The sequence below is a fragment of the Podarcis tiliguerta genome (assembly GCF_965153285.1).
Source record: "Podarcis tiliguerta genome assembly, chromosome: 3".
In the NCBI taxonomy this organism is placed as follows: domain Eukaryota; kingdom Metazoa; phylum Chordata; class Lepidosauria; order Squamata; family Lacertidae; genus Podarcis; species Podarcis tiliguerta.
The window spans coordinates 77431323-77440398 of record NC_139536.1 but is presented as its reverse complement, the minus strand read 5'-3'; the positions used below and the strand labels follow the sequence as shown (position 1 = coordinate 77440398).

At 44.5% G+C, this 9076-nt stretch overlaps 1 long non-coding RNA gene across 1 annotated transcript; it reads right to left on the bottom strand.

The window, feature by feature from the left end:
• Positions 1-259: 259 nt before the first annotated feature.
• On the bottom strand, positions 260-2901 carry LOC310674428. The gene is made up of 2 exons (XR_014509589.1): positions 2774-2901; positions 260-484 (listed from the first exon to the last, which is right to left on the bottom strand). It is a non-coding gene; the product is annotated as an uncharacterized lncRNA (long non-coding RNA).
• Between the last annotated feature and the right edge of the window lie 6175 nt (positions 2902-9076).

The following is a 9076-nucleotide window of genomic DNA, read 5'->3' as shown; positions in this document are numbered from 1 at the left end:
ACCTTCAGTGGTGTTAATGCTGTGAGCCCCTTGAGTTATATATATGTGTGTGTAAATAAACCATATATCATAAAGACACAACAGTCTCTGCTGTTCCTCATTCCAAGCAAACCAAACCCTGGACAAGTGTCTGGAACCGCTGGGATCTCATACCACTCAGAGATTGGGCTGGTGTGCAACAATATTAAATATTGCCTCTCTCACCCACTGCAAGAAATGTACCAAGTCCATGACAAGGCAGCATAAATTAAAGGACAAATTAAGTTGACAGAAGTTAAGCAGTCTAGAAAAACACTGCTATCATTTTAATTAGGGCTGTTCATTTTCTGCAGTATCATGCAAGCATATACTATCTGCCTCCTTGCTCAGCTTGAGGAGCTGGAGTCTGATGAACTAATTCTGTCTTCAGGCAAGAGCATCCAGTGCCTCCAAGGGGGGTGGTTGTTCTTCCTAGATAGTCTCCAGGCATGCTTCTCCATCTCACCTAAAGAGTATCCGGATGAAGGAAAAGAGCTCCTGTGACTTCAAACGGGGAGCAGAGGAAATTTCACCAGATTCACTTATCATGCAATGCCTGAGATGAAGCGCTTTCCCCCCGCTCCACCCCAGTAGTATTATGGGAATTACTCATTTGTGCTGAGAGCAAGCCAATACTATTTATTCGTTTTTGTAACCTTACCTTCCACCAGGCAGCACACACATTTCCTTCCCCTCTGCTTACTATTAACCTTACAACAGCCCTATGATAGACATTAGACTGTTGGGCTCAGGAAGAGGGACTAGCCCAAGGTCATACAGTGAGCCTCATGGTCAGGGATGGCAGAGAAAGTCATTTCAGTTTGCATTTAAAGGCAAACCTGCCTAATTTGCACTTTCTGAAACAACAGGTGAACCAGAACACAGCCATCCTTCAGAATTTGCACTTCTCTGAATTTTGTGGTAGAGCTCTTCAGCAAAGTCATGTGTACAAATATGCAAGTGCCTTTGGTAAAATGTGTGCATAAAAATGCATATTTGCATGAAAATAACGTACAAAAATGCATTATTTTGTAAAAATGAGTATTAGGCAAAATGGTATACAAACATGTACCTTGGAAGAAATTTGCTTCAAAGTGCTAATGAATCTTCATGAGGATTTTTAAAAAATCACTTTCTGATATAGACGATCTGAGCTTAAGATTGGAAAAGTAAGAAACTTGAGAGAAGCCAAAATCTTAGCCAGATTTTAGCCACTTAACCAATTAAGTGGGAATTTGAACCTGGGTCTTTCTGTTCCACCACACTGGTTCTCAGCCACTAGCAAAGGTCCTTGCAGGATGAGTGACGGTGTGCATTAGGTTTCAGCATGCCCCTTCAAGTGTCCCAAAGGATTGCAAACTGTTGCCCCATATATAAGTGACTTCATTCACCTTAGCAGCAGCTCACCATCAGAACAAGAAACTCCTCCTTGGTCCGGGAGGGTCATGAGAAGTGGAGCCAAGCATCTTTTGAAAGCAGCGTGAGACAACAATGGCTACTACTTTTTAATCTACTGGTTATTTTGGAGACAGGAACGAGGTCAGTATAAGGATCCAGTGCTAATCTTTGTACAGAACTAAATTATCAAATAGATAAATCTAAGCAAAAGTGCATAAACTATTTTAAAAAATTCTACAGAATGTCAAAAGAATAAAAAAACCAGACCCATGGGTGACCTTTATGGCTGGATTCCTGCCTCTCCACCAATACAGGCACAGCCTGAGAGTTTAATTAGACTCACCTCTCCATGTAAGGACTCAAAGTTCAGAGAAATCCTTTTTCTTTCACACTCACAGTGTGAAATGGCATGGGGTGGGGTGGGGGAGGCAGGGTCTGATAGAGAAACAAAATTAAACCTCTATTTGACTTTGTCCGTGCTTCCTTTAATATATTTTTTAGCCCGAAGCCTTTTTAAAAAAAAATATCTGCCTTCCAAAGACTCAGCCTATTTTATACCTTCCTTTGAAGATATTTAGGCTATGCCTCTTGAATGGCAAAGATCAATGGGCCATGAGGCTGTGATAAACTCAACTATATCGCGGGGGGGGGGGGACTTAGCACCCATCAAAACGCTCAAAAAGCAACGTTTAAATGGGTGGGAATATTTTTAAAACCAAATTCCTGTTGCAGCTTCCTACTCCCACTTTCTCTCTGGCAGGGGAGTCATTTCAACATGGTGTGCATTTGTGACTCTTCTTTCAAATTAGCTCTTAGGCTCAGCTATTATCCCTCTTCACTCCCCCCCCTCCCCAAATGTGTTACTCACATTTAGTATATTCATTTATATTCATTCACAGCCTTTCATCCAGCTCGGCACTCACAGAACAAAACATGTGTGCCTGATGAGCTTCTGGATTTTCCATATGGGTGGGTAGCTGACAGGGTCTGGGGGAAGCATCCAATGTGTCGAGTCCAGAGCAGCAGATTTATGACAGTGACGCATTTGAGAATAACATCCTGTGGCTACTGTTGTTTTAGTAAGCCTTGAAGGGTAATTACATTGGAAGACCATTGGAGGTGAGTATGCTGGCGAAGATCACTGCTGTGTCCTTGCCTCACAACAAGCAGGCAGATGTTTGTGTATTTTATCGAATGAGCAAGGCAGGCTGGCAGCTTAGCAATGCTCAGAGGTGGCTTCCTGGGCTGCTGCTTTGCAAAGCTTTTTTTCTCTTCTTTTTGCCAAGCGTTCCACTAAACATATGCTATGACACCTACACCTGGGCACAGGGTTAATGATACACACACATAGACACACCTTTAGCTCGTTTAATTAGGCCCCAGGCAAGTTGTTCTGAAGGATTTCTGCCTGCTTGTTTCCATCCTTCCAGAGTCACAGGCTGCCACTGAGCACGTGCAGAGTGCCTTTTCACCAACCAGAAAAAAATGTGTTTAAAGAAAGCAAGGAAAATACCTCCAAGCACAGTCAGAAGGGTATCATCATTTTTTTAACACAGAGAGAGAAAGCCACATTTTATAGAGAACAGGAAAACAACTGAAACAGTGAGCAAACAATTTTTTTCCTGGCTCCTCCTATTCTGAAAACTAACCGGGGGGGGGGGGGCGGAATCCCAGTAGGCCTGCAAAGTTCTGCCTGCTTGACAGCTCTTTCCTTGGTCTACTGAAGCCTTGTGCACTTGATATATTTGGATAACATTTCCATTAGGGCACCCTCTGCAGGTACTCAGTAGGGCTGTGGGATGGACTTGGCTAGGACCCAAAACAAATCAGATGAAGAAAGAGTCACCCCAAGTCCCTGAATGGAGCAAGTGTAGACAAGGAAGCAGACCTCACAGGGAAGTAGACCCCAAGAAGGAGGAGGAGGAGGAGGAGGAGTTTGGATTTGATATCCTGCTTTATCACTACCCTAAGGAGTCTCGAAGCGGCTAACATTCTCCTTTCCCTTCCTCCCCCACAACGAACACTCTGTGAGGCGAGTGGGGCTGAGAGACCTCAGAGAAGTGTGACTAGCCCAAGGTCACCCAGCAGCTGTATGTGGAGGAGCGGAGTCGCGAATCTGGTTCACTAGATTACGAGACTACCGCTCTTAACCACTACACCACACTGGTTTGCTTGCCTAGGAATGTGGGATGGTCATGGAAGGAATTGCAAGAGGGCTTTCCTGCCCCAGAACTAAAATGTTTCATCAGAGCTGCCAGGAAAGAAAATTCCTTGACTGAACAAGTAAAACATGGAGTGCACTTACTCTTTGCAGGAGAGCTTACCAGTGGACTGGTGTATTTAGAGTGTGCTGTAACACCTAATGCCTTATAAAAGCCAAGCATTTTCTGTGACTAGGACCATTTCTATAAGGGAGAGGGTGGCAATGGGGAAGAAGCAGGTCCTTCTGACATCCCCATAAGACTTGCTTCCCTGTCTACTTGTATCTTCCCTCCCTTCCTTCAGAGCTGCTTTTATAGAAGGCTCTGAGCCATTTTCAAAGTCATTCTCTGCAGCTGCATCGAACATCCTCTGTTTTCTATCAAAATCCTTGCCAGCAGCCCCCGTGGAATGGGATCCTGATCCTACATCCCTGGAGGTAGGAAACCTAGGATGCAGCAGGTTGGTCTCTAGGGTTCCTTCACCTGCAAACACCACACTGTTTGGTACAAATTGTTTCTGGCTTCTGCATGTGCGTAGCTGCTGGTGGACTGAGCTACATCCTCTGTTGGCAATGCTAATTCCCTCCCCAATTTTCCAAACCTTTCTAGAGGTGAACTAATAGTGCGAAACAACCCCCCCACACACACACTTCCTTGAGATGAAAATTGCATGATGAAAAGCATTTCATCAAGGAGATCATTAGCATGCGATCAAAAACTTCCGTGTTTTGATATCTCAAATTTATAATTGCATTTAGCACCTTGAAGCCACCTCCCTATGTAGCCTTCTGGCTGAGCTACTGAAATACAGCCTGCTAAGAAGCATGAAAAAGAAGAAACTCTGGTGACTTCCATGTGCAATACATTGCTCAGCCAAGCCATTCCAGCTTACAAACAGCATATTAAGCAGGGCTTTCCTGACACACCCACACCCCGAACTGCCCATCACAGATTAGATCCATTTCAATATCTGGTCTCCTGAGGTTGATACCAGGGGAAGTTCAAGACATGGGGAAAAGCAGCAGTAACACTGTAATTGATATTCAGCCTCAAGAATGAACCACAGAAGTGGGTGGTAGATGTGCGTAAGTAAAAAGCTTTGATCCCACAGAGGTCAGGCTGGGGTCAAACTAACAGCTCTGCACTTGAATCACCCATGCTCACCTCTGCCTTCCAAATATTTGATAGGCAGCAATGTATAAATTGCTCATCTTATGAGCAAGGTTGATCAGGACTGGCCCTAGCATTAGGTAGAGTGAGACAGAACTCACCACGAACACCTCCATTGTTCTCTTATAATGGCAATGAGAGGGGCAGGAACTGAGTTCCGGTGAGTTCTGGCTGAAAAAAAAGCCCTGCCCAAAGCAAAAACAAAAGCATTAATAGCTGGCATTAATTCTAGCTGCAAGTACATTCTAGCACATTTGGATGCAACTGTCAGGAAAACAGAATAAAGAGCAGAGATAGCCAGCACAAATGGGAAACAAAGTGCCAGGCAAGGAGGAATGTTAGCACACAGGGGTGTGCATAAGAAATTGTGGTCAGTTGTGCCTATTGGAGGGTGGAAACAGGAGATGAATTAATGCATCAGGAAGGGAGCGATGAGAAACAATTCTAAGGACCTCTGCAAAAATTAAACAATAGGTTTCTCCCCCAAAGAGGGGAGACAATGGAGGTTAATGGCATTGGGACTCAGCTAAATTGGTAAAGAAAAAGCATTGTATATGCGATATAACACTATGACACCAGATGGCGCTGTGGAGTCCCTTCTTTCCCTACCGGATCTCCCTGTATGAGGTTACAACATGTTTAACAGAATCGCTTCTTTGACATGTCTAGATCCAGCCTAGGTCAAAGTCTAGTACTGGGGAGAGAAGAGAACCAGGAGCAGAACCCAAGCCTCATCTTCAGTTTCACAGCTACCTGCTATGAGTTTACTTTCATACCCACCTAGGGTGTCTTGCTGGCTCATTGTTTTACTACTTTACTGGCTACAAGTATGTGTCAGCTTTGCTCTGTTGACTCTAATGTTTAAGCATTCTATTTCTAATAAACTCTTTAGATAATCTATTTCTGTTGTCTTCTGGTCTTGCCTGAATAAGCTGGCTCACCCCAATAAACTTAGAACTGTGTGGTAGCTGAAGGACTACCTGCAGTCAGGTGTTATAATTAAATTAAATTAAATTCATCTTCAGAGAAATTAGACATAGGTAGGTTTAATCTCCTTCACTGTTTTGGGGTGTCATGAGCAGGAGCTAATTGTTAGGCATTTCATTATTGCTGTATTTTAAATGCCAGGGAAGGGGAGAGGTGTTTGTGGGATTTTTTTTTCTGCCTCAGGTGCCAAAAGAACTTGGCCAGCCTTCTGAATGAAGCATCTTGGCTTTGATAGAGGCACAAGATCATTTGCTGCTTTGCCACCTCAGGGAGCAAATTGTCTGGGTCCAGCCCTGCTCCAGATTCCGTGCTTTCTGCCAGTGCTTTTGCATAGGTTTTACAAGAGGATTAAAACCATCTACTGGCAGCTTCTCAAACACCTCGTTATATATATGCTACAGCAATTTCAGCAATGCACAGATATGGAGGCAGGCAGGGAACTGTTGCCACCCCTGGAATCTGCTGCTCAGAATTTGATCTGATAAGTTTAGCATGGTTGAAAGAGGTTAAATAATTTGCCCTCCTTTCCTCCAGTCTTTAAGCAACCTTGTTTTGAGTGCAAAAGATAATTAAAATGCACTGAGGCCAGAGTTAATTTGCATTGGAATCACAGAATCACAGAATCATAGAATTGTAGGGTTGGAAATGACCCCAAGGGTCTTCTAGTCCTGCAATGCAGGAAGCTCAAGCTCAACTAAAACATCCACCACAGATGGCCATCCAACCTCTGCTTAAAAACCTCCAAGGAAGGAGAGCCCACAACCGCTCAAGGGAGACCGTTCCACTGTCAAATAGCTCTTACTGCCAAAAGGTTCTTCCTGGTGTTTAGTCAGAATCTCCTTTCTTATAACTTGAAGCCATTGGTTCAAGTCCTACTATCCAGAGCAGGAGAAAACAAGTTTGCTCCATCTTCCATGTGACAGCTCTTCAGATATTTGAAGATGGGCATCATGTCTCCTCTCAGTCTCCTCTTTCCCTGTTCCTACAACCTTTCCTCATAAGGCTTGGTTTCCCTTATGGTATCTTGTTGGAGTAGAGGCCTTAATGTGAACCCAGGATCTGCTGGTATTTCCCTCCTTCCCTGATTGCTGGCGCTGATGGTGGAAGAAGAGGTCCCATTACAAGGGTGAGAAACTCTGCAGGCCACGTGTCTGTAGTGGGCAGAGGCAGAGGAGCAACAGTTGTGAACGTGCTACATTCCAGCCAAGCAAAAAGACACTTCTGCAAACATACCTCTCCATCCACCAAGCATTCTCACAAGTCAAGGACCATCCCAGCCAGGCAAAATATCTCACAAGGAGCACATAGAGAAGGGCTCCTGGAGGGTATGTCCTGAGGAGAAGGTGTAACGTAGGGGCTAGAGAGAAGGGCCTGAGGCTCCCCACCTCTTGCCATACTACTTTGTATTTGCCTGCTGGATTAATGGTTGATTCTGACATTCAGGATTGAACATTCGTAGCTTCCATGTGGTCCCAACCTATGCTCCTCTGGCACAACATAGGACTGCAGAGACCCTGTGGGACCAGCAGGATCACATGGGAAAAGTCCAGTCCCGGCCATGAGGAAAAACAACAACAAAGAGCCTTGGGGCTTCTGTAGCAATGGATTTATTATAGCATAAAGCCTAGCATATAGCATAAAGCCTAGAGCCCCCTTCATCAGATACAATCTTGATATACACTGAAATAAACCCAAACAAGAATTCTCAACAACCTTGACCCACAAATCCCTTTTCTTTGCTTGCAGGCAAATCGGCCTCTTCAGATAATAACTACTCGCCTCTTGTCGTCAGCAGTGAATTCTGTGGAATGCAGATGAGTAAAGATATCTCCCGCATTTCAAAAGCATGCTTCAGACCACTGGCCTTCAAATGGCGGGCCAGGACCCACTTGTGGATTGTGGCCTGATCCAAGGTGGGTCACTACCACCATGCAGATATATGGTAGGAGATTGAGAAATGGGTCCCTTAATGCATGTTTTGGTTAAAAGTGGGTCCTGGGTCTGAAAAGGCTCAAGACAACTTAGAAGCAGGAAACTGACATTTCTTTCATATCTTCCCTCCCTCCCTCTCTCCTTCCCTCTCACTCTGTGTGGAGAATCTGACCCAGAATTCCAAGTTCAAATATTGAGGGCAAATCCCTAAGAGCATTGGACGACTCATTCTTGGGTGGGGGGCAGTAGAGAGGGAAAGATTAGAATAACCTGAATTTCTTAAGCCTTTTTAATATCATAGCTGTTTGGCTAGATGAAGGCCTTCAGATCATCTGAAGCTGAAAGGGAAGAAAAGGAAACTGCAAGATCAGATCTTTGGGGTTTTTAAAGCCAATTTGCAACTCTTATGGAATTAAAAAGATGCTGATGAGCTCAGTTCGACAAGGTCTATGTTGGGAACAGGGAAAGCCTAAGTGGAAGTGACAGGGCTGGGAATAAAGTGTGATGTCTTCACCACCACGCATTAAGCTTTCAGCTCACGCTCTTAAATCTTTTGCCTATAAATATTAAATAATTTATTGTTGTCTGGAGTTTCTGCTGTTTTTTTAAGGACATGCTTCTATATCAGAGATAAGGTCCATGCCTGAGCCCACACCCTCCTCCTCACACACACACACACCCCCAATCTTCTTTCAATGAGCAAGGAAAATGGCTTCATCCCAGATAGTGTCAGCACTATAAGACCTTTGCACATGCTCAGTTCCTTGGTGACTTGAAATGGATCTTTCATAATGCCATACTTGTCAGGTGACATGAAAAGCATTGCCTGTGGCATTTCACACGTTATAGTAATGGCTCAGTGCAGGAGCTTCAAATTTTGCCACAGTGGGCAAATGTTTGCATTGCTGCCTTACCACCTCTCTCCCTCTCTTGGGGGGGGGGGTGTCCCCTTTCGTGGCAGCAGTGGCACTTATTGGCTGCCTGTGATGTGTAACATCATTTTTTTAAAAAAAGTGCTGCCTGTTGCATTTACATCGGGCAGAAGTGGTTCCTAAACTATAAGTTGCCACTTAGCAGGTGAATGCCAGCGGCAGGGAACAAGAGCAGAAGAGTGGTGTGCTGTTGCACTCATGCTCCACTTGCATGCTTCTCACAGACATCCAGTTGACCACTGTAGGATATGGTATGCTGGACTAGATGGACCTTGGGTCTGACCCAACAGGGTGGTTCTTCTGTCCCAAACAGCAGCCACTTTAGCCCAGTGTAGCAAAAACATCCATCATCAGATTAAATAGAGGAGGCATAGTCAATGTGGTGGTGCTTTGCAGAAGACATTGAACTCCAACTCCCATCAACCCTAGAGCAGCATG